The sequence below is a fragment of the Mustela lutreola genome, chromosome 11, assembly GCF_030435805.1.
Source record: "Mustela lutreola isolate mMusLut2 chromosome 11, mMusLut2.pri, whole genome shotgun sequence".
Lineage (NCBI taxonomy): Eukaryota > Metazoa > Chordata > Mammalia > Carnivora > Mustelidae > Mustela > Mustela lutreola.
This window is the reverse complement of record NC_081300.1, coordinates 7,340,785-7,366,690: the sequence shown is the minus strand read 5'-3', so window position 1 is coordinate 7,366,690 and position 25,906 is coordinate 7,340,785. Positions and strand designations below refer to the sequence as shown.

Here is a 25,906-nt window from a genome sequence, read left to right as displayed (position 1 = left end):
GATGTAGAATACTAGAGCAGAGTAGAACAATCTACCTTTTAAGAAAGGGCATTTATTGTAAATGTAATAAGATGATTAGAGGTAGGCGTTTTGAGAGCGGCTAGGGACGGTATCATGTGTGTCCCATGCTCATTCTTTCCTTTTGCTCCAACCTCTAGCACGTTTAGTTTTTATCCTTAGGTTTGATGCTTTTCCATCACCAAATGGTTGCCATACGCACAGAGAGTGAATCTCAGCAAGGTGTTGTATGAGTACAGAAGTAGGGAGTCTATCAAGACGGCAAGAGAAGCCTGGTGGTGGGTATTATGGAGGGGATGCATGGAGCACTGGGTATGGTGCATAAGCAATGATTTCTGATACAATGAAAATAAATTTAAAAAATTAAAAAAAAATTTAAAAAAGAAAAATAAAAGTTGAAATAGTCACTGTAGAAAAATAAAATAAAATAAAAAATGTATAATACCATAAAAAAAAGAGAGAGAGAGAAGGCTCTTCTCACATACTTGTCTTCTTCTTCTTCTTCTTTTTTTTAAAGATTTTATTTATTTATTTGACAGAGAGAGATCACAAGTAGGCAGCGAAGTAGGGGAGCGGGAAAGCAGGCCCCCCGCTAAGCAGAGAGCCTGATGCAGGGCTCTATCCCAGGACTCTGGGATCATGACCCCAGCCAAAGACAGAGGCTTAACCCACTGAGCCAGCCAGGGGCCCCACTTGTCTTCTTTTACACAAGAACAAAAATCTGTCCCCAGAGTCCCTCTACTTCACATCTCTTTGGGCAGAAATGGATCTCATAGCCTCTCTGAGCAGCAAGGGTGGCAGGAAAAGGGAGTATTTTGCTTTTTCAGTATCTACATTCAGAGATGGGCAAGGAGAAGGGATAGGAAATGACTGACCAAAGTGTTTTTCAACACTAACAAGTTCTTTTTCTTTCTTTCCTTTCTATTCTGCTCACAGAAGTCATTGCCTGCCAACAGCCTACCACAGTCTTGGGAGTGAACTCCAACAAAGTTACCATCATGACTGCAGATGCATCCCATCAAGATGGAAAAATGGGCTCCAAATGCTGTTGCGCTATTCCTGAAAGGTAACCAGCTTCTGTGCACAAGTGGATGGAACAGGTCTATTTACATTGCTTTGAAGTTTACCCAGTAAATCACCATGACCTGTGCACGCAGAGGAATGGAGGGCAAAAACTGAATGAGTCTTGATCTGTTTCTTACAACTGCCTTGTGAAGGTGGCAGGCAGTCATTAATACTGATGATTATATAAATACGGGATGGACAGTTGAATGGGTAGCTGTTCGAATTCTAGGAACTGGGTGTGAGCAGTTTTATCTCCAGACTCCAAACGGTGCCTGGACTGTAAGTTTTCTGTTTACAACACGGTGGGTATAGGTCCATTGATGACTGGAGTTTATCATCCGAAAGAGATGGAGCTCTCCTTTTAAGTTTTTTTTTTTTTATATCCTTGCATTTATATTAAAATTTGTATTTTTTTGGCTCTAAATAGTTGGAGGATGACATGGAATGACCTTGTAATAATGCCATATACAATGCAATTAACTCTATGTACTGTTTCTAGAGTAGTGTCCCATTGACAGGAATATACAAGCTATCATTAGCATCATTCAAAAAAAATTTTAAATTTATTTATTTATTTATTTATTTATTTAAACATATAACGTATTTTTCTCCTCAAGGGTACAGGTCTGTGAATCGCCAGGTTTACACATTTCACAGCACTCATCATAGCACATACCCTCCCCAATGTCCATAACCCCACCACCCTCTCCCGTCCCCCCTCCCCCCAGCAACCCTCAGTCTGTTTTTTGAGATTGAGTCTTTTATGGTTTGTCTCCCTCCCAATCCCACCCTCTTTCATTTTTTCTTTTACTATCCCCCAAACCCCCAACATTGCATCTCCACTTCCTTATTTCAGGGAGATCATATGATAGTTGTCTTTCTCCGATTGGCTTATTTCGCTAAGCATCATACCCTCTAGTTCCATCCACGTCACCGCAAATGGCAAGATTTCATTTCTTTTGATGGCTGCATAGTATTCCATTGTTTATATATATGTATATACAATGTATATGCGTGGGTATATGTGTATACCACATCTTCTTTATCCATTCATCTGTTGATGGACATTTAGGTTCTTTCCATAGTTTGGCTATTATGGACATTGCTGCTATAAACATTTGGTTGCACATGCCCCTTCAGAGCACCACGTTTGTATCTTTAGGATATATACCCAGTAGTGCAATCACTGGGTCATAGGGTAGCTCTATTTTCAGTTTTTTGAGGAACCTCCACACTGTTTTCCAGAGTGGTTGCACAATTAGAATCATTTTTATGGATGTGTCTCTTTGTTTTTATTGTATCCAGTAAGATATGCAGTTTAGCAGTTTACCTTGGAAGAGAAGTGCAATTAAGTTTAACTGGAAAGACAAACTGTAAAGACAGTCAGACGTTATCACCAAGATGACAGGACTCCAACTCTGAGTGTGGCAAGGCTGTTGTAATGATGAGTGAAGATGACCACATGTCCTTCTGAGTGTGATCTCCTTGATTTGAAAACAAAGGGAACCAATTAATATCGATAAGATAAGAAGATAAGAACTTTGGAAAATCTTGGTGTTTCTTCATCAATACTCTCTACTTGGGATGGATTTAGCTGAGAAACCCTGATACTGTCAAAAGAAATAAAGGGTTTACTTTTTCTTGCACAGAGTGGGAAGGTGGTCATTTTGGGGTCCAGGGTGCTGCTCCAGGGTTAGTCTCATGTTGCTCTTCTGCTTTGCTGTCCTTCAAGCAGAACTGCTGAGCATCTAAAAATGAGGTCAACTTTCTAGAAAGACAAAGAAGGAAGGATAAATGGCTGTATCAGGACTTGGGACATTCCCAGAAATCCAGGGAAACATGTATCTTGTTGTTATGGACCATGTCCCATGGTCACTGTTAGCTGCAAGGGAGTCCAGTGACTGTAGTTTCTTAACTGAACACATTGACATTGCTGGATTCTCTTAAGGAGGATGAAATAGGGAAGTGATATTGTCTAAGCAATGGGCAACCTATGCCACACCCATCACCATTGGCAAACCATGTCTGGGAGTCCACACTGTAGAAGTTGCTTTCCATGTCTATTTCCATGGTAAATGTAGGTGAAAGTGATCAGATGTAAAAAAAAGTTCACCATTTTCTTTTCCAAGTAAGCAATAGTAGCCTTTTTGTTTGTGTTTACTCTGTTTTCTAATTCATGTGCACAATTTTACATATACTTCTCTTCCTCAGTGAGAAAGTGAAGGTTCATTGGATAATGAAGTGAGTTCTGAGAAGGCCAAATTCATTCGATTGTTAGAGGGGTCTAGGATTCACCTCAGGACTGCTGTGCTCCCTGCATGGTCACAGCATCCTGGCTTCCCCTCTGGAACCAGCCGCTCAGTGCTGAGTAGACCTGGAGGTGTTTTGAACTTCAGGCTGAGGAGTAGCTTCTGAGTAATCAGGTGGCCCATTTTCTTCTGTGCCTAACCTAACTGTCTATCTGGGTCTGCAGGAACACTCTCAATGGTGTCAGAGACAGCAGGTCAGCAGTGTACTTAAACAGAGCCGGAGAAATACTGTAGCCCAGCCTGATCACATCACAAATCCCAGGTTTTTATTCTAGAGCCTGAAGTGTACCATGAGTTCCAAGCTGATGTACCTCGTACAGAATTTGGACCCAGTACAGAATTTATACCATAATACAAATTGGGACATTTAAAAAATATATTTTTATTAACATATAATGTATTATTTGCCCTGGGGTACAGATCTGTGACTCACCAGGCTTATACACTGCATAGCACTCACCATAAAACATATCTTCCCCAATGTCCATAACTCAACCACCCTATTCCTACCCCCAACCCCCAGAAACCCTGTTTGTTTTGTGAGATTAAGAGTCTCTTATGGTTTGTCTCCCTCCTGATACCATCTTGTTTCATTTTTTCCTTCCCTACCCCTTACAACCACCCACTCTGCCTCTCAAATTCTTCATATCAGGGAGATCATATGATAATTGTCTTTCTCTGATTGACTTATTTTGCTCCGCATAATACCCTCTAGTTCCATCCACATCGTCACAAATGGCAAGATTTCATTTCTTTTGATAGCTGCATAGTATTCCATTGTATATATACTCCACATCTTCTTTATCCATTCATCTGTTGATGGACATCTAGGTTCCTTCCATAGTTTGGCTATTATGGACATTGCTGCTATAAACATTCGGGTGCGTGTGCCCCTTCAGATCACTACATTTGTATCTTTAAGGTAAGTACCAAGTAGTGTGATTGCTGGGTCGTAAGGTAACTCTATTTTCAACTTTTCAAGGAACCTCCATGCTGTTTTCCAGAGTGGCTGCACCAGTTTGCATTCTCATCAACAGTGTAGGAGGGTTCCCCTTTCTCCACATTCTCACCAACATCTGTCATTTTCTGACTTCTTAATTTTAGCCATTCTGACTAGTGTGAGGGGTTATCTCTGTGGTTTTGATGTATATTTTCCTGATGCTGAGTGATGTTGAGCATTTTTTCATGTGTCTGATGGCCCTCTGGATGTGTTCTTTACAGAAATGTCTGTTCGTGTCCTCTGCCCATTCCTTGATTGGATTAGTTGTTCTTTGGGTGTTGAGTTTGGTGAGTTCTTTATAGATTCTGAATACTAGCCCTTTATCTGGTATGTCATTTGCAAATATCTTCTCCCATTCTGTCAGTTGTCTTTTGGTTTTGTTAAGTTTCCCTTGCTTTGCAAAAGCTTTTGATCTTGATGGAGTCCCAACAGTTCATTTTGCCCTTGCTTCCCTTGTCTTTGGCGACGTTCCTAGGAAGAAGTTGCTGCAGCTGAGGACGAAGAGGTTGCTGCCTGTGTTCGCCTCAAGGACTTTGATGGATTCCTTTCTCACATTGAGGTCTTTCATCCATTTTGAGTCTATTTTTGTGTGTGGTGTAAGGAAATGGCCCAGTTCCATTCCTCTGCATGTGGCTGTCCAATTTCCCCAGCACCATTTGTTTAGGAGACTTTTTTCCATTGGACATTCTTTCCTGCTTTGTCGGAGATTAGTTGACCATAGAGTTGAGGGTCTATTTCTGGGCTCTCTATTCCATTCCATTGTTCTATGTGTCTGTTTTTGTGCCAGTACCATACAGTCTTGATGATGACAGCTTTGTAATAGAGCTTGAAGTCTGGAATTGTGATACCACCAACTTTGGCTTTCTTTTTCAACATTCCTCTGGCTATTCGGGGTCTTTTCTGGTTCCATATAAATTTTAGGATTATTTGTTCCATTTCGTTGAAAAAAAAATTGATGGTATTTTGATTGGGATTGCATTGTGTAGATTGCTATAGATAGCATAGACATTTTCACAATATTTGTTCTCCCAATCCATGAGCATGGAATGTTTTCCCATTTCTTTGTGTCTTCCTTAGTTTCTTTCATGAGTACTTTATAGTTTTCTGAGTACAGATTCTTTGCCTCTTTGGTTAGATTTATTCCTAGGTATCTTATGGTTTTGGGTACAATTGTAAGTGGGATTGACTCCTTAATTTCTCTTTCTTCTGTCTTGTTGTTGGGGTATAGAAATGCAACTGATTTCTGTGCATTGATTTTATATCCTGACACTTTTCTGAATTCCTATACAAGTTCTAGCAGTTTTAGAGTGGAGTCTTTTGGGTCTTTCACATAAAGTATCATATCATCTGCAAAGAGTGAGAGTTTGACTTCTTCTTTGCTGATTCGGATGCCTTTAATTTCTTTTTGTTGTCTGATTGCTGAGGCTAGGACTTCTGGTACTATGTTGAATAGCAGTGGTGGTAGTGGACATCCCTGCCATGTTCCTGCCCTTAGGGGAAAAGCTCTCAGTTTTTCCCCATTGAGAGTGATATTCGCTGTAGGTTTTTCATAGATGGCTTTGAGATGATATTGAGGTTTTTCATAGATGGCTTTGATGATATTGATGGCTTTTGATGATATTGAGGCTATCCCTATACTTTGAAGAGTTTTCATCAAGAAAGGATGCTGTACTTTGTCAAATGCTTTTTCAGCATCTATTGAGAGTATCATATGGTTCTTGTTCTTTCTTTCATTAATGTATTGAATCACATTGATTGATTTGCGGATGTTGAACCATCTTTGCAGCCCAGGAATAAATCCCGCCTGGTCCTGGTGAATAATCCTTTTAATATACTGTTGGATCCTATTGGCTAGTATTTTGGTGAGAATTTTCACATCCATGTTCATCAAGGATATTGGTCTGTTATTCTCCTTTTTGACGGGGTCTTTGTCTGGTTTTGGGATCAAGGTAATTGTGGCCTCATAAAATGAGTTTGAAAGTTTTCCTTCCATTTCTATTTTTTGAAACAGTTTGAGGAGAATAGGTATTAATCTTCTTTAATGTATGGTAGAATTCCCCTGGGAAGCCATGTTGCCCTGGGCTCTTGTTAGTTGGGAGATTTTTGATGAGGGCTTCAATGTCCTTACTGGTTATGGGTCTGTTCAGGTTTTCTATTTCTTCCTGGTTCACTTTTGGTAGTTATATGTCCCTAGGAATGCATCCATTTCTTCTGGATTGTCAAATTTGCTGGTGTATATTGCTCATAATATGTTTTATAATTGTATCTCTTTGGTGTTGGTTGTGATCTCTCCTCTATCATTCAGGATTTTATTTATTTGGGTCCTTTCTCTTTTCTTTTTGGTAAGTCTGCCCAGGTATTTATCAATCTTATTACTTCTTTCAAAGAACCAGCTCCTAGTTTCATTGATCTGTTCTACCATTATTTTGGTTTCTATTTCATTGATTTCTGCTCTGATCTTTATGATATCTCTTCTCTTGCTGGGTTTAGGCTTTCTTTGCTCCAGCTCTTAGTTCTTTCTCCAGTTCCTTTATGTGTACTATTAGGTTGTATACTTGAGACCTTTCTTGTTTCTTGAGAAAGCCTTGTATGTCTGTATACTTTCCTCTCAGGACCGCTGTTGCTGTGTCCCATAGATTTTGAACAGATTTGTTTTCATGAATTTTTTCACTTCTTTAATTTCCTGATTGACCCATTCATTCTTTAGTAGGATGCTCTTTAGCCTCCATCTATTCACGTTCTTTCCAACTTTCTCTTGCGATTGAGTTCTAGTTCCAAAGCATTGTGGTCCCAAAATATGCAGGGAATGATCCCAGTCTTTTGGTACTGGTTGAGACCTGATTTGTGACCCAAAATGTGATCTATTCTGGAGAATGTTCCATATGCCCTAGAGAAGAATGTGTATTCTGTTGCTTTGGGATGGAATGTTCTGAATATATCTGCGATGTCCATCTGGTCTAGTGTGTCATTTAAAGTCTTTATTTCCTTGTTGATCTTTTGTTTGGATGATCTGTCCATTTAAGTGGAGGGGGTGTTAAAGTCCCCTACTATTATTGTATTATTGTTAATGTATTTCTTTGATTTTGTTATTAATTGGTTTGTATAATTGGCTGCTCCCATGTTAGGGGCATAGATATTTAAAATTGTTAGATCTTCTTGTTGGACTAACTCTTTTAGTATGATATAGTGTCCTTCCTCATATCTTATTATAGTCTTTGGCTTAAAATCTAATTGATCTTATATAAGTATTGCCACCCCAGCTTTCTTTTGATGTCCATTAGCATGGTAAATTGTTTTCCACCCCCTCACTTTAAATCTGGAGGTGTCTTTGAGTCTAAATGAGTTTCTTATAGACAGCATATGAATGGGTCTTATTTTTTTATTCATTCTGAAATCCTGTGTCTTTTGATTGGGGCATTTAGCCCATTTATATTCTGGATAACTATTGAGATATGAATTTAGTGCCATTGTATTGCCTGTAAGGTGACTGTTACTATGTATTGTCTCTGTTCCTTTATGGTCTACTACTTTTAGGCTCTCTTCTTGCTTAGAGGACCCCTTTCAATATTTCCTGTAGGGCTGGTTTGGTGTTTTCAAATTCTTTTAGTTTTTGTTTGTCCTGTAAGCTTTTCATCTCTCCTTTTATTTTCAATGACAGCCTAACTGGATGTAGTATTCTTGGCTGCATGTTTTTCTCATTTAGTGCTCTGAATATATCATGCCAGTCCTTTCTGGCCTGCCAGGTCTCTGTGGAAAAGTCTGCTGCCAATCTAATATTTCTATCATTTTATGCTACAGACTTCTTGTCCCGAGTTGCTTTCAGGATTTTCTCTTTGTCACTAAGACTTGTAAGTTTTACTATTAGATGACGGGGTATGGACCTATTTTTATTGATTTTGAGGTGGTTTTTTTTTTTTTTTTTGCCTCCTGGATTCTGATGCTTTTTCCCTTTGCCATATTAGGGAAATTCTCTACTATAATTCTCTCCAATATACCTTCTGCCCCTTCCTCTTTTTCTTCTTCTTCTGTAATCCCAGTTATTCTCATATTGTTTCGTCTTATGGTGTCACTTATCTCTCGAATTCTCCCCTCCTGGTGCAGTAGTTGTTTGTCTCTCTTTTGGTCAGTTTCTTTATTCTCTGTCATTTGATCTTCTATATCACTAATTCTCTCTTCTGCCTCATTTATCCTAGCAGTAAGAGCCTCCATTTTTGACTGCACTTCATTAGTAGCTTTTTTTATTTCAACTTGGTTAGATTTTAGTTCTTTTATTTCTCTAGAAAGGGATTTTTATTTCTCCAGAAAGGGATTCTAGTATCTTCCATGCCTTTTTCAAGCCCAGCTAGCACCTTGATATTCATCATTCTGAAATCTAGTTCTGACATATTACCAAGGTCTGTACTGATTAGGTCCCTAGCCATCAGTATTGCCTGTTGTTTTTTTGTTTTTGGGTTTTTTGGGTGGTGATTTTTTCTGCCTTGTCATTTTATTTAGATAAGAATATATGAATGAGAGTGTAAAATACTAAAAGGGTGGCCAAGACTGGTGAATCAAACAAAGCCGCCCACTTGATTTTGGGTATATTCTGGTGTCTTAGTAGAAACTACCTTCCAAAACTTTAAAGAAAGAAAAACATATATATATACAAAAACAAGGGTAAACACGAAGTGATGGAATATGACTATAAAAATGAAAATTTAAAAAGATTCTAAAAGAGGAAGTGATAAGAAAGTTGGTTGAAAAAAGTAAAAAGGGCACCTGGGTGGCTCAGTTGGTTAAGTGACTGCCTTTGGTTCAGGTCATGGTCCTGGAGTCCCAGGATCAAGTTCTGCATCGTGCTCCCAGCTCCATGGGAAGTCTTCTTCACCCTCTGATATTTTCCCCTCTCATGCTCTCTCTCATTGTCTCCCTCTCAAATAAATAAATAAAATCTTAAAAAAGAAAAAAAAATAATGTGATCAAACTGGAGCTAGAATTAGAGTATATTCTGATCTATTAGAAGAAATTATATCCCAAAATTTTAAAGGAAAAAAAAAGCTATATGTATAGAAAAAACAAGGTTAAATACAATGAAGCCATAAAATATGACTATAACGATGAAAATTTAAAATGATTTTTTTAAAAAGGGCATTGATAAGATAAAATAGTTAAAATTCTTTAAAATAGGAAAGAGTTTCCCTCTACTTAAAAAAATAAAATGAGAACAAAATAAAATTAGAAAAACCTAACTTTTCAGGATTTAAGGATAATGGGGGAAAAGCCATGAATTCTACGTGTTGCTTTCCCCTAGCTCTGGAGTTCTGCAGTTCTCATTGACTGGTGTCCTTGGTCTTGGTTTGATGTTCTTATGATCTGTGGGGGAGAGGCCTGTTGCAGTGATTCTCAAATGTCTTTGCCTATGGTGGAATTGCACCGCCCTTGCCAGGGACTGGCTAAGTAATCTTGGGTTCGCTCTCGGTAGCTTTTGTTCCCTATATGATTTCCTTAGAGCTTTGGAGGTCGGGAATGAAGATGGCAGTCTCCCAATCTCCGGCCTGGAGATGCCAATAGCTTGGGGCTCCACTCCTTAGTGCTCCCTTAGAGGAAAGCAGTCAATCCCTCCTGTCTCCCTGTTCTCTGGCCGTGCTCTGAGCTCACCTGGCCTGTGACTTAGCATTTCTTTCTCTGGCACATGGCCCTGTTTGGAGTCTCCAAACCCAGCAGATTCCTTCAGTGTGCTCCCACACCACTCCTCCCAAAGGAGGGAGGGAGTCTCTCCGTATCTGCCACTTGTGGGGTCCCTACTTGAAGAGCAGTGGTGTGGCTGTGCAATGGATCACAGTTTAAGGTAACCCCAAGCTGAGAGCCCCCACATCAGCTCCATCTCTGCAGCTGGCTTCCCTACCCCAATACCTCGTAGCTCTGCCACACTCAGACACCTCTGATCTTTGTGACTCCATGGGACCTGAGACCACACTGTCCCCATGATGGTTCCACCCTCACTTAGCCTCTGGAGCAACATCCCTCAGTGAAACAGACTTCTAAAAGTTCTGATTTTGTGTTCTGCTGCTGCACTGCTTGCTGGGAGCCGGACCTTTCCCCCACAGTCTATCTTCCCGTTGCTTGGGATTCACTTCCCTGAATGTCCTACCTTCCAAAAAGTGGTTGATTTTCTATTCCTAGAATTGCTGCTTTTCTTCTCTTCTATCTCCTGTTGAGTTTGTAGGTGTTCAGAATGGTTTGATAACTATCTAGCTGAACTCCTAGGACCTAAAGCTATTTCAGTCTCTTACTCCTCCTCCATCTTGCTTCCTCCCCAAGACCCGAATTGGAACATTTTTGTCTCCTAACTTTCCTCTTCCCTATTCTTTCCTTCTGCCCCACCCCACCCTATTTAATTTCTGACTTAGAGATCTTATTTGAATTTTCAAGTTAGAAAGACTTAAAGAAGTCACCTTTCCTAACTTTCCATCTGGAGGAATCCTAGAGGACCTTCTCTGAGTGCCATGTGTAGATATCCAAAGATGAGTGAGACACTCACAATCCCACACATTTTCCAGTTTTGAATAATGTGTCAGAAAGCTGTTGGCTTGTATTGGGCTGACCTCTCCTATTAGATTTTATCATCTCCCACCAACAGTGGAACTCCAACATCCCCTTTGACAATTGACAGAAAATGCTATTGCATTACATTCCTAGGGCTTCCCTTTTGTAGAAACTTTATTGATAGAGTTAATGAGTCTCTATGAGGAAATTAGAGGGACAGTATATATGAAGAGCAGCAAAAATTTGGGGTCAAAGCTGAGAAATGTAATGGCTGTGGAGGAGAAAGAAACAGAAAAGTGTTATTTGCCATTCTGACTGTCACCTTTACAAGTAAAACTTTGAAGGGCACCTGGGTGGCTCAATTGGTTAAGCATCTGGCTCTTGGTTTTTGCTCAGGTCATGATCTTGGGATCTTGAGATTGAGCCCGCCTTCAGGCTCAGTGCTCAGCGTGGAGTCTGCTTGTCTCTATCCCGGTGTTCCTCCTCCTCCTCCTCCTCCTCCTCCTCTCTCTCTCTAATAAATAAATACAACCTTAAAAAAAGAAGTAAAATATTGAGGTTATGTCCTTCCAAGGATCCTGGATTTTCTCCATTTTCCACAAGACTATAGAACAGGTTTATTTTATTATTATTATTTTTTAAGATTTTATTTATCTGTTTGACAGAGACAGTGAGAAAAAGAACACAAGCAGGGGGAGTGGGAGAGGGAGAAGCAGGTTTTCCGCTGAGCAGGGAGCCCGATACAGAGCTCAATCCCAGGACCCTGGATCATGATCTGAGCTAAAGGCAGACGCTTAAAGACTGAGCCACCCAGGCGTCCCTAGAACAGGTTTATCTTCCTCCCTGTGTTCCTCCCTCCATGTCTCTCTCTCTCTCCCTTTCTTTATCCCTTTCTTTCCTTCTTTCTAAGGCTATAACTATGAGTGTTTCAAGGAGATGTTAATCCATCTGATTTGGCATGATGAGAGAAGGCATCATGTATGAGGTGAGGCTTGAATTAATCTTGCAGGATGAGTGTTTCAGTGTTTGGTGAGATGGGAGGGGACAGATTGAATAAACACAGATGGACCAATGCAATAATTTTTATTGAGTCTGCTGGAGTGACTCAGTCATGATTATTCAGGCTAGTATTTCATAAATATGCAGCCCCACAGGCAACCATTACGGGTCACATTTCCTGGTCCTTTACTATGGGGTGGGCAAAGCACTTGCTAACATAGGGATGCAGAGTCAAAGTTGAACACTTAGTGATTCTCAGCATGTTCCCCCAGGGAAAGGCACTACAGATGACCTTCCCAAGCAAGATGCTCTGAAGGAGGTTCCTTGCCCATTCTGGTCAAGCTACTGGTAACTTTATCCTCTTCTCTCTTAAGAACAATACAAAGTGGGGGGGATTGTGAGGGAAAACACATATAGGTATGACATTTGTTATTTAAGAATTGTCACAACTGGTTTTAACTAACCATGTAGATGATGGTACTTGAGGATTATCAGAAAGTTGAAGGCCATAACAGAGTTCATCCAAGTCTGTTTTCACAGAGTTTACTATAGTAAGGGAGTAAGCTACTATTGCAGTCCTTTGGCTACTAGAGACTCACAAGGATTTAAAAGGACAATGGGTTTTACAGAGAAAAAGGAGGAAGTCTCAGGACAGTCTTTGATTAGTCAATGTCCTATTTGGGAGGGACTTTCCCTTAGTGTGGGGGTTTTTGGAAGTGATATGGAGGTGGAGGGAATGGATAGTGGGCAGGGAGCTTCCTGATTGGCTTTCAGATTCATTTGCCATCTTTGATTGGTTCTCAATCCTGGGCACATAACTGTGTCCTTTCCAGGCTAGGTAGGCTCATTAGGGGTTTTCCTCTTTGGACTGAAAGAGTATCTGGTTCTCTACTTTGGGTTCTGAGTCTAGTAGAAGCCAGGTCTGCAGAATTGTTGCATTAAACTATAAGGTCCTTTTTTAGCATTTACCAGTGCCCAGTATATAATAAGGAGTCCATAATACCTGTAGAATGCATAACAAGTATTTAAAAAACTTTCAAATATGAAAGTTAAAAGGATTGTACAGTAAGCATCCATATTCACTACCTTGGTTCTATTGTTAAAATATTACTATGTTTGTTTTATCAAATATCTATCCATGTATTCACTTGGCAAGAGGAATTTTCATATGATACATTTAAATAAGCTAATAAGAAAGCAGTTTATATAGGGGCACTTGGGTGGCTCAGCGGGTTAAAGCCTCTGGCTTCGGCTCAGGTCATGATCCCAGGGTCCTGGGAAGGAGCCCCGCATCAGGCTCTCTGCTCTGCGGGGAGCCCGCTTCCTCCCCTCTCTGCCTGCCTCTCTGCCTACTTGTAATCTCTGTCTGTCAAATAAAAAAATAAAATCTTAAAAAAAAAAAGCAGGTTATATTCACTGCTTTCCTGAGAAGAGATCTAGTCCAAGAGAATAATGAGTGATAGTTCCAGAAATGTCCTAATTGCCCTTATATGCCACTATGGTTTTCCAAGTATGGGTGGGGCTCAGGTCCCATACGAAGCTGTTAATGTCCCACGATTTTAGTTAGTTAAGGTGTGGACATGCTAAAGTTCATTTGTTGGTAGTATTACCGAGCCAGGATTTGCTTTCACCTTAAAACAATATATATATTAAACTGGTAGGGAGAAATGCCAGTTAAAAAAAATAGATATTGAGGATTTTAAGCCTCATGGAGCTATAACATCAGTGTTTGTGATATGATTTTTTTTAAAACGATTTTTATTTATTTATTTGACAGACAGATCATGAGTAGGCAGAGAAGCAGGCAGAGAGAGAGGAGGAAGCAGAGAGAGAGGAGAGAGCAGAAAGCCCGATGAAGGGCTCGATCCCAGGACCCTGGGATCATGACCGGAGCCGAAGGCAGAGGCTTTAACCCACTGAGCCACCCAGGTGCCCCTGTCATATGATTTTTTAAAGACCCACAGAAGTCAGCTTAATTCACCAATAAAGGTTAATTCTGTAGGTTAAACGAGGCAGGTGAGAGTTGCGTATGCCTGCTCCATCAAAGTCTATCAGGAGGCTAGTCATCGAAGTATATTTGGTTTTTTCTCTGTTCCGGTTTTTTTTCCCCTTTGAGAGTTAATCTACTTATGCATTATGACTCTCGAGTGCTAGATATTTTATACTATGGGAAGTGCAGCATCTGGCCTCTGACCACAGGGTCAATGGGTATGAGTTGTGGACATCACTGGGAGCCAGTGCCTGGCCTTTCAGTAGAGAGGCAGATGCCTTGAGTTTGGGTCTGGCCTCTGTCCTTTGGAGTTGGGGCCTGGGTTTCAGAATCATAAAAGGAATTTACTCCACAGTGGTATTTACTTTGCAAGATTGTGATAAAGATTGAATGAGATACTGCATGAACAATGCCTGACTCACAGCAACAGTCAGTCACTACGAGTTGTCACCTGCCAACGTGCAGCAGGAGTCAGGTACTTTGGAGGAACGTTGAAATGTGCATGTACTGCTGTGGTAGAATCCTGCTTTCGGGCCAGAAGTGACCTCAAAAATCCTCTACCCCAACTCCTCATTTTACAAGAGCCCTGAAATCCAGAGACATTAAATAATTTCCCCCAAATAACAGTTGAAGTTATCCTGGCATAGGATGAAAACCAGGTTTTTAAATTTCCTTGGGAAGGCTCTTCCCACCATCCCAGGCAATGCTCTTTGGAGGCTACTGCCCGGGGCCCTCTGCAGTGACGAGGCAGTGTCCCTGGAGACACTCAGACCTGAATGCGTCTTTTATTATGTGGCCTGGCTGAATTAGACCTTGGTTTTCTCTCTGGAAGTGGTTTTTGTCATCCTGCCGGCTGGGGCTGCTCTGAGGTTAAATGAGATGATGGGAATGAAGCAGGTCGCAGGATGCTTTGACAACAAAGCGTTCCCCATGATGGTAGCTGGAGGAACGGGCAAAGATGCGGGGGGAGAAAAGGGGGAGGGTTGTGAGGGAAGACACAGTCCCCGATTCTCATAATCGATCATGAAACACTTGCATCCTGAAACGTGTGTGGGACCACTTTCAGAGGGAGGTGGGGGGAGGGAAGGAGCAGAGTAGAAGCCAAGGTAGCAGGAGGCGCAGGGAGCCAAGGTGCCCACGGGAAACACGGCCGGCGCCAGGCATCCTTCACCTCGGGGAGTTTTGACTTTGGTTAGGGATTGAAGATCCCAGATGGGGTGCAGCTTGAGTCCACTATGGGATCAGCACAAAGGACCCCTCACTTCGTCCCTATGCCTGTCATGTTTTCGTGACTCCCACCTGAGCTTAATTTTGGGGTTTCTTAGATATAAATCCTCGTCTCAGAAGAACCACTATTACAGAGGATTTTCGAGGCAGAAGGTATGTCGGAGGCACTCGGATTCCGTGTTCTCGTACAGTGGATGGGAGGTTCTGCAAGAACAAATGCTAGCTTGCTTCAGGGGAGCCCAGGTGACACGGGCTCTGGTCAGGCCGGACGAGGAGCTGACCACAGCACGTCCCGGTGATGCTGTGGGAGAATGAATTTATGGTTCTCAGCAACAAGAGTGCAGGAAAGTATTTGGCAATTAATTTAGCATTGCAAGTCGGGTCTGCTTATCGCGTGATGCCTTTATTCTCTCCTTTATGTTTCTTTCCGCCAGAAGTCAGCATTGCCCAATTGTAATAGGCCTCAGAGAACTCATTATTCAAGTAGATTCTAAGTTTTTTAGGGCAGGGACTATGCTCTAATTGCTTTGCGACCTTTACTATGTTAGCTGTGTAAACTGTAGGCCCTGAGTAAGTTGCTTGTTCAAAGAGAAGGAAATAACTTAATTTTTTTTTAAATTCAGGTGAAACTATGACAATATACAGGCAAAGCAGACAGACCACTAGAGTCCCTGGGACAGCGAAGTGTGATGGCCAGGAGCACAGAGTGGCAGGACAAATGTCTGCGATGATGGACAGATTCTGTCTACACTGTCCAGTGGAAACCATGGGCCACGTGTGGCTATTGATCGCACTTAAATTGTGGCTAATACACTCGAAGAACTGAGTTTGTAATTGTATTTGATTTTAAGTGAGTTCATTTAAATTCTAAATATGGCTACAGGTGATTGACGGCTACCATGGGCCATGAAGAACAGGGAGGGTAAGAGGGCGACAGAGGACACTGAGGCAAGGGGTCAGGGTTTGCATCCCAAACTTGCCCTTTCCAATCTGCTCAGTTCCGTGGAGCCCCCATCTGGCAGGAGGACTCTGTGGACTGTGTGGCCCTTCTCTCCTTGGTCTCTGCATCTGATCAATGAGGAGAGTTCTGCTTCATTTCTCAGATGTACATATCTTAGAGCCACATGGGGAATATTAAATAATGTTTAAATGAATGATTGCATTTCAAGTGTTTGGAACACATTTCCTCTGGACTATCATCATCATAACATAGCAACAGTATTTATTGGGTGGTGTTTCTAGGCACTGGACCAAGTGGTTTACAGGCATTATTTCAGTTGATGTTCAGAACAACACTGTTACGAAGGAGGGTATTGTCACTGCTCTTTGAAGGGGACAGGATGGAGGGTTCAGGCTCTGGGTCCCTTAGCCAGTGAGCTGCGGAGGCCGGCTTTGTTCTCTTCGACTCTGGAGCTCGTGTTCTGAAGGTCGTGGAAGAGCAGGACAACAGGCTCGTTAACTCTTAGTGTTTCCATGGGCTGGAAAAAACTCAATAATTGCGAAATCAGTCTTAGACTTGGAAAAATCTTAGAAACAGGAAGCAAGATGGCGTGTGGTCAAATGAGGAGAGAAGATTTGGGTCATTTATGCCCCTGTCGATGGGGAGACGTCGATCATTTACAATTTGCTCTGGAACGTTTTTCTTGAGAAACTCTCTCATCCTAGGATTTCTTAGGTTCCCGCCAACACAAAGAATCTCTCGTATGAAAATGTCCTCCTCATTACTCTGGTTAACGAGTAAAGAATTCTCTTGCTACTCGACAGCATCCGTTTGTCTTTTTTAAGCTACAAATCTCGTAATGTAAAAAGGAGGCAAATATCTGTGGATAAATATCTTGACGTAAAACTGGCATATTTTTTATTTGTCACTTGCCTAGAAACCTGTTTCTAAGAGATTTGGGGCTCCCTACATACCCCAGGCCCGTCTTCCTTCCTACCCTGCTGTCAGGTCACCCTGTTGTTTTGGTCCTTCTGATTCATCTGGTGCTTGAGCTGTGAGGACAGTGCCCATGTTCCCTCGCCAGCAACCATTTCTTCATTCTTTCTTTTCTTTTCTTTTTTTTTACTTGTTTTTAGTTTTATTTTTTTTAAAAGATTTTATTTATTTATTTGACAGACAGAGATCAGAAGTAGGCAGAGAGGCAGACGGGGGTGGAGGGGAAGCAGGCTCCCCGCGGAGCAGAGAGCCCGATGTGTGGCTCCATCCCAGGACCCTGGGATCACGACCTGAGCTGAAGACAGAGGCTTAACCCACTGAGCTACCCAGGTGCCCCTCTTCATTCTTTCTGACCCAGAAGGGTGAGACTGATTGAGTTCAAACAAGTGTTTACCATTGTTTTTTAGAATATTCATCTAATTGTCCGGCTCTACTCTTGCACCTAAAGGTGTTGCTACGGAGTCTGACGTCTCTTACTGAGATCTTACCGGAGAAAACCACACGTGCACTTTGTCACATAAATGTAAAGAACAACACAGCAAAAGGAGGAATTTTCAACCCTCCCCCCCCCCCCCAACCACCAAATAATCAGCACTTAGAGCCTAGAAGCCCTCCTAATTGGAATCAAAACCCCTTTGTTCTTGTGTCTCTCTCCCTTTCTCTTCTCGTTGGGTTTTGAATGAGTGGCTCTCTTTTCCCACCAAGAAGAGTGCCTCAGCTTTGCTTCTCAGCTCTGGGCCACTCTGCTTTACTCTCTGACACAGCCTGCTGGATTCAGGGATTCGTTCATTTTGGCGCAAGACCTAAATCAGCCCAATAAAGACCAAGAGTTAATCACTTCCTGGACTTTGAGTCAGTTACTGGGGACTTAAATAAGGAAGCCTGTAGCTTTAGAAACTACTGGAAGCTGTCTTAAGAGTAAGAAGGAATCCAGTTAGGGGTTAAAGTTGTTAAAGAAGAGCAGAATTGAGATAAAGAAAGAAATTGGGTCCCTGATGACCCAGCCTTATCTGAAGCCTAAATCTGGACTTTTTAAGTCAAATAGACCCATAATTCCTCTATTATTTAGGTGAGTTTGAGTTGCATTTTCCTTAACCGATAATGGGAAGCATCTTCACTGATGCAAAGGGTATAGTCTACAGGCTAGGGAGCATAATAGCTCCTGCACTTAGAAAGGTGAATAAGACATATTTACCCTCCAAATACAGGAGTTTATAATTTGAAAATCTTCTTTTCCCCATTTAATGTGTTTCTTCTTGCAAAGCAATGGGCAGGATGATGATGATGATAATGATGATGATGATCTAAATATTTTATTTATTTGACAGAGAGAGAGAGAGGAGGAGGAGCAGGGGAAGAGGCAGGAGAGGGAGAGGGAGTAACAAGCTGCCTGTTGAGCAGAGAGCCCGATGCGGGGCTTGATCCCAGGACCCTGAGATCATGACCTAAGCTGAAGGTAGACGTTAACCCACTGAGGCACTCAGGCACCCCTGGGCAGAATTATTTTTTGGGATATCATTAAAAATTTTTAATATGTATTTTAATATGTAGTTCATCTACCATCATACCCTTTTAAGGTGAGCAATTCAGTGGTTTTAGGATATTTGCAGGGTCGTGTAACCAGCACTATCTCACTTCTGAGCCTTTTCATCCCTTCTCTCACCCCAACCCCCCCAAGCCCCCCATCCGTTAGCACTCGTTGCCCACTTCTACCCCCACCCCCCAACTCCTGGCAACCACGAATCAACTTTCTCTCTCTAGGGATTTGCCTGTTCCGGACACTCCATACTGGGGAATCATACTGTATGTTGTGGTTTGGGACTTGCTACTTTCACTTCGCACAGCGTTTTCAAGGTTCCTCAGTGTCTCGCTTCTGTCAGTCCCTAACCCTTTTTTATGGCTGAATCATATTCTATTGCCTGGGTCTGCACTACTTTGTCCACTGATTCATCAGCTGATGGACATTTGAGTTACTTCTGCTCTTTGTCTATTATGAACAGAGCTGCTGTGAGTATCCCTGTACAAATCTCTATGTGGGTATATGTTTTCATTTCTCTTAGATTTACGTCTACCCAGTGGAACTCTTGGGTCGTATAGTAACTTTGTGTTTCACTTTTTGAGTACTACTAGCCTGTTTTCCCTGGCGGTTACACTGAACAAGAAAATAAGACTTCTCTTCTCATGGAGTTCCTAGGTTCTAATGTTATAGTAGATTGCAACTTTGAAATAAACTAGACCAGAGAGAAATCTTACAGCATTTTGTACATGGAAACCTTTAGTACCATATAAACTTCCTCTGAAATCCTTACTTTAAAACAGAAATGTGGTCTTACCTGTCCTTTTGTAAATAGTGATGTGTGTGTGTGTGGTGGTGGGGGGGTCCATTATTTGTTAAGAGCCTTTAAATCGGGTGTTTCCAGTCCATCACAACTAAGAAGTTAGACATTTATAAATCCTGCTTAGCGTCTGACTGAGAATTTATTATTGCAGTGGGGCACCAAGGAGCTGTTAGGTCAATAAAATCTTTAAAATTCTTTAAAAATTTTCAGAGACTTGAAAACAAAAGATAGTAGCAATGTTATTTAGTTGATAGGAATGAGAAAATATAATTAGCCGCAAGTGGAAATGAAATCCACGAGATGACAATTGCTGCTCAAGAAGAATACAGAACAAGATGGTAGAGAAAGCATACTTAGTACAGAGTGCATTTGCTTTTTAAAAATTATTTAATTGCAATCTCTGAAGTATGTGAGCATATCTGCAGTGCTGTATAAGCAGTAATAGTGGCATTGAACTCACCACGAACAAAGCCAGGTGACCTTAACCTTCACTCCCTGGTTTCATGCCAGCTGCGACTTTCCCGAAAGGTATTTGAAATCCCCTTATGATAATTCATTTGTAACAATTAGAAAAATGCTAGAGGACAGCACCAAGGACAATCCCGCATAAGATGGTGATGGAGGGGATCACAGAATTTAAGGGTGGAAGAGACATAGAAGTTTCTCCAGCGTGTCACCCCTCCCTCCAAACCTCCCTCCCTTCCTCCCACCCCTACCCTTCCCCCCACCCCCACCCCCACCCCCGCCCTCTGCCCAGTTGCCAGAATGACAGACCTGCTGTTGAAAGGTTATCAGTCTCTGGTTAAACATTCCTGTTCTAGAAACATGAAGATATTAATTGCAACCCCATCTACAATAGTAAAACATTGGAGGAACCAAAATATCTCACACAGCAATAAGTCACTATCATACAAGTGGAAATTATATCTGTGGACATTTGGGGAAGTGTTTTGTTATGATTTTAAATAAAAAAGAAGAATATAAACTTGCATGTATATTATGCTTAAAACTGTGGACAGGAAGATGGAAGATATGCAAAGTAGAAATAATTGTCATGCTTGGGTTATGAGGGTAATTTTTCTTTTCTTTTAAACATTTATACATTTTCTATAATTTTGCATAGTCAGCCTTCTTAAATCAAACTAATAAAAGTAGAAGGATAGTTTTACTTTTTTTTTTTTTCTGCTTAAAAACAGATAAAGTAAAAAGAGGGCTAACATACTGTTGTGGAGATAGAACTTTGCAATAGCATTCTCCAGGAGTCAGAGGCAACAGTCAAAAAAGGTATATATAAAGTTTTAAGTTCATTTGGTGAAGCAAGCAAATATTCCATACCTTCTATCCTTTTTAAGACCATTGTAGTCATTTGTTGAATTTATGTTTGCAATTTAATATGAGCCAGGAGATCATTAAAAAGGAACGGTTTTAAGAGAAACCACAGCATAAGAGGAAAACGTTAGCCAATTCTTAGGACAAACCTAATTACATTTTCACTTATGTCTCAAGGAAAAAAAAAATCTCCTGTCTCACACTGCACCATATAGCTTATTGGCAGGAAGAGTTTCCCTTTGGGTTATTTTAATATATCTTTATTACTTGGCTTTCTGCAGTTTAGCGTTTGGATGCAGGGACACATGGTCTTTCATTGTTGTGCCTTATATTATCTGGAGACCCATAAAACCAGAGGGTTGACAGGTTCAGCGTTTTGTTCTTTTTGTCTGCCCAAGCCATTTAATAGTGTGATTGGCGCTGGTGCATTACCGCAGTTCACACAGGATAATGTCTTTTATCTTAGGATGCAGATTTTCAAATAGAATCGCCGTTTTTGGATAAAAAAGGTCAACCACAGCGAACCCATTTGAAATAACCTGAAAAACAATATTGCTGTCAGTGTGGAATGAGTCGATTAGATATTTTAATTTCAGTTTCTTTGATAATTTATGAAAATTAACATTAAAGTTTTTAAAATTAGATGGAAATTAACCACTAGCATAGTAAGCAAAGATATACATATATTCTATTGGTATTTAGAGAACAGACAATACACTCTAATTTAGAGGAGGAATATTGTTTTCCTCTTTTAATATATCTGAAGTTCATATGATTCCCTATTTCTTAAATAGTGAATGTAGTCTATTTAGATGCTAAATCAAACAAAGGGTAAGTCAAGTATTTTTCAATTTTACTCTAAATGGGCTGTAACCTTCAGGATCTGGGAGGGGCGGTGTATCAGACTGTATAATTTCTTACATTTCCCCCTTGGAATAATTTAGCACAATTTTATTAAAATCTTCTTGGCTTTCTGATAATGGAAGAAAGAAAAGCACTCCTAATCTTTATGGTCAAGTAAGGTAAATTTTTAACAGATAATTCTGATTTTTAATTGTTAATCTTTGCCCTTATCTTATTACAAGTTGTCACTCTAGTAGGTATTCCTGGTTCCTTTTTGTTTGGGTTACCTTGGCAGGTGACCAGCTTCCTGAAATGCTCTCTCTTCGGGATTTGGCCCAGATCAGCAGTGACTGACAGGGTCTGGCCATCTGTTGTTGGCTGCTGGCTACGTCTGCCTGACAAGTCTGCAGCCACAGCTGAGTCCCCACGGGGTGGCCGGGACAGCACTGGGAACGGAAAAACAAAGAATGAAATGTTTTGAAATAATTTGAGAGTTTGCCAGTACGTGTTTAGTGAAAACATTTTAATCAAGACTTTTTAATTAAAAAGCAGCAATCAAGTAGCCCTAACAATATGAATCTGTTTTTTAAAGAGAAAAATGAATTCGAAACTTAAGACAATGCAAGGGAAACCACCCGTCCGACTACCCAAATAGCTGAGCAAAAAGGTGGGGGCATGTGACCTGATGCCAAGTGACCCTGTTTTCCTACATGATCATTAACCACAACAGTGTGCTTCTGGCCCGACTCTGCGAGACTGCGGGCATTCGTACCAAAGCAGAAGCACGGCTAGATCAATGGACAGAACACCCCCAGCCAAACAGACGAGGGCTCGAGCTGCTACGTGACCGTGGCCGCTCATGTATTTGCGGGAAACCCACTTTGGCTGCTAAGGTCTGGAACCTGTCATTTAGGTTTCACCGAAAAAAGGAAATTCGTTCCTTCTTTCTCACCTTCTCAAGTGCTTTAGTATTTTATCCACGCCCTCCCTGCCTCCTTCCCCTCCTCCCTGACTGTCACGCACACACACGCGCGCACACACACGCACACACCCCTACTTCTTCGTCGTCTTCTTTTTTTTTTTTTATTTTGCAACTTGTAGGCTTTCTGTTTGTTTTGTAGAATGATGCTGCCGAGTGCTACTGCGACCCCCGTCTTGCTGTAAAGCCTCTTGCTGCCCCACGTCTTATCCTGTTAAGCATCGTGAGAGGAGGCAGCTGGGAACAAGGTGCTCATGGCAGAAGAGTTTTTGAAAAGCTCCCGCTGCCAGTGTCTCCCCGCCCACACGGTCCCCACCGGCTGTCGGACCGCGGAGGTGCGGACGGTCCGTATGAGGTTCGCGGCCTCGGGGCCTCGGACTCTGCCGCCCCTTTTCCCTGTCTTCTGCTGCACACCTTCCCTGGCTCTCTGGCCCGTCTGGCACACCGTCTGTTTGGTAAAACCATGGGATTTAAGGTGGCTCTCGCTCCCCAACCCAGGCACTAAGTTTGGTGGTGGAAATGCGTCTGCGCATCAAGTAAGTTAGAGTCTGGAAGGTGTCATAGTGATGGCTTCTGCGCATAAATACCCGAGAAAACCAGAGATGCGTTCGTGGTAAGGAAGCAACAGACCCGGACAGCTTGGGGTGAATGGATTTCCATGTGTGTGGCAGGGTCCGGGGGCCACTGTAACAAGGCACCGCACACCGGGGGGCTTCAGACAGCTGAAACGCCCGCTCTTACCGGAGGCGGGAAGTCCAAGATCAAAGTGGTTCAGCAGGACTGGTTCTCTCGGGGCTCTGAGAGAGAGTCTGCTGGGGCCTCTCGAGCTTCTGCTGGTGGCGGCCAGTCCTTGGCTTGTGCACACATCCTCCGATTTCTGCTTCCGTTGTCTCACGGAGCCTTCTCTGCATGTCCGTGTCCAAATTTCGCTCTTCTTATAAGGACCCCAGTTACTGGATGAGGGCCCTCTAGACTCTAGTACGACATCGTCTGGATTGGATTGTATCTGTAATGACCCTATTTCCAAGTAAGGTCACACTCACTGGAGGTAGGACTTGAACATCACTTTTTGGGGGACCCAGCACCACCTAGGACATGGTGATCTCCACACCTGTCTGTATTTGCGGCTGCCCTCGGCCCTTCTCTGTCCTCAGCATCCGCGCTCGTTGGCACTGTGGACACTTGGCTCAGACAACTCCTGGCTGTGGGACTGTCCTGGGCTTTACAGGGGCCTGTCAGCCTCCCTGGCCTAGACTGTTGGCTGCAGCCTCCCCTCAGCTTGCTGCGATGACCACAGATGTCTCCAGACATCACCAAGTGTCCCCGAGGGGACAAGATCGCCACGGTCGAGAAGCCTTGTGTCACAGTGATTGTGGTGTTACCAAATTCCATGGAGATTTTAAGACTTACTCTCATATGTATTTACTACTATGTTATTTAGTACTGAAAGATGCATGATTCTACTATCTTTTTCTAGCATTGCCAAATAACTCTGTGACTTTTTAAAGTGGAATTTCATATTACCTTTTATTAATATTACTATTCTTGAGTCTTCTGTTTGTATTTCCCTGATCAATGATTATCCGTCCTTTCAAATTATTTATATTGTTCCTAGTTCAACATTTCTACAACCGTCACTATAAACTTTAGAGTTCCGCTCCTCTAGGGAACCTGAGTCTGTTCTGACCATCCTTCCCACCAAACAGAAGGGGTGTTGTGTTGTCAGTAGACAGAGAAATTCTTTTAGCCTCGCCTTGTCTGTGCACCAAGATTGAGCTGTGTGTAAAAAAACAAGAGAACCCTGTATCCCATGACTTTTTGTGCATAACTAATGTATCTGTCGGAGTGTGTGAAGAACTCAGTACATGTAGCATTCTTCCCTTTTCAGTTCTTGGCAAAATTTGGTGCCGTGAAAGAGAAGGAAGATTCTTTCTAAGCCGGTGACTTGGATGCTTGGTTTCAGAGTCAGTTTGTCCGGCAGGGGAGGGGGGTGGGCAAGACTGGGCACAGATGGGCCCGTGGTTCAGCCCACGCGGGTCCTGCTTGCTCCTGATTTTGTGATCACACCACAAAGCTTGAGAGGACCTAGCCTCTAGAAATGAGCAGAGCTTCCCGGTTCTGCAAGGACTTCTGAAAAGCTGCTTTTGTTTCTGGAATGCCCTGACAGAGCATCCTCTGCAAACAAACCTTCAGAATCCTTGAGAAGAGAGCAGGAAGTTACAGTGTACCATTGGCTATCTCTAACAGGACCTGACAGATTCTTGAGGCTTTGAAATGCGAAGAGAACGGCAAACATTTGGTCACCTAGTGTCGCTTGGGTAATGAACTGGAGGGGCCTTTCCTGGTCCACCCAAAGGTCCACCCCCTCTCCTGGCCACCCGCTCATCTGTCATCTTGCTCAACTGTCGCCTGCACAAAGCCTTTCTCTCCCCTCCCAGGCAGGGCTAGCGGCTTCCTCTTCTTCGGGGTTCCCCAGCCCTTTGTGCCTCTGATATTTAGAACTGACTGAGTTGTTCTGTAACGGTTTGTTTATGTGTTTGTCTCTCCTGGGAGGTGATGAGCTCCTTGCAGCCAGGGACGAGGTCCCCATCGTTTTCATACACTCATCTCCTCTGTGGAATAAACCTTGGCTCTCTTTCCACATCTTTCTGGGCTCCTTTCTGATTCCTATTACCATCAGCTCCAAAGTCCGAACTTCATCCGTCACTGCCTCAAGGCTGTCAGAGGGAAGAAACACAGCTCCCTGTGCGTGGGGGGCTCTCTCCCTCTCTCCTGTGCGTGTGGGGGGGGTTCTCTCCCTCTCTCCTGTGCGTGGGGGGGTTCTCTCCCTCTCTCCTGTGCGTGGGGGGCTCTCTCCCTCTCTCCGTGGGCATTGTCCCTTCGTGCCACGAGGCATCTCCCCCAGAATCAAAGCACCCCTCCTCTGCGCTGGGGGAGCTCTTCCTGCTGGTAATTCTGTATTTGCCTAACACATGACTTAACGCACACTATCGTGATGGCGGCATGTCTGCTGCACCCCCTGGACCGAAAGGTCCTTGAGCTAACTGTGTCGGTTTCCCTCCTAGCAGAGAGCCTGGTGCTCAGTGAACATTTGTGGAGTTACATTTCTTACAAAATCCATGTGCTGTAGCATGGAACTTTGTAATACAGTAGAAAGAGAATGAATCAGAAATCAGAAAACTTTGAATTCTTGTTAGGTTCTGCTATTTATACACGGGAAGGAAAAGAAAATACAAGCCGTTTGCCTAAGTGGAAGAGCTCTCTAGAAGCAAGCAGACATAAGTAAAGAGAAACAGGCCCCTGCCGGGGAGCCGACCCCACATGCAAGGAAGGGAAAAAATCAGACA

General features: G+C 42.4%; 1 long non-coding RNA gene across 1 annotated transcript; it reads left to right on the top strand.

The window, feature by feature from the left end:
- On the top strand, window positions 1-25,202 carry LOC131811518 (uncharacterized). Its single transcript, XR_009345965.1, has 2 exons — window positions 1-1,084; window positions 22,702-25,202. It is a non-coding gene; the product is annotated as an uncharacterized LOC131811518 (long non-coding RNA).
- Window positions 25,203-25,906: the final 704 nt, after the last annotated feature.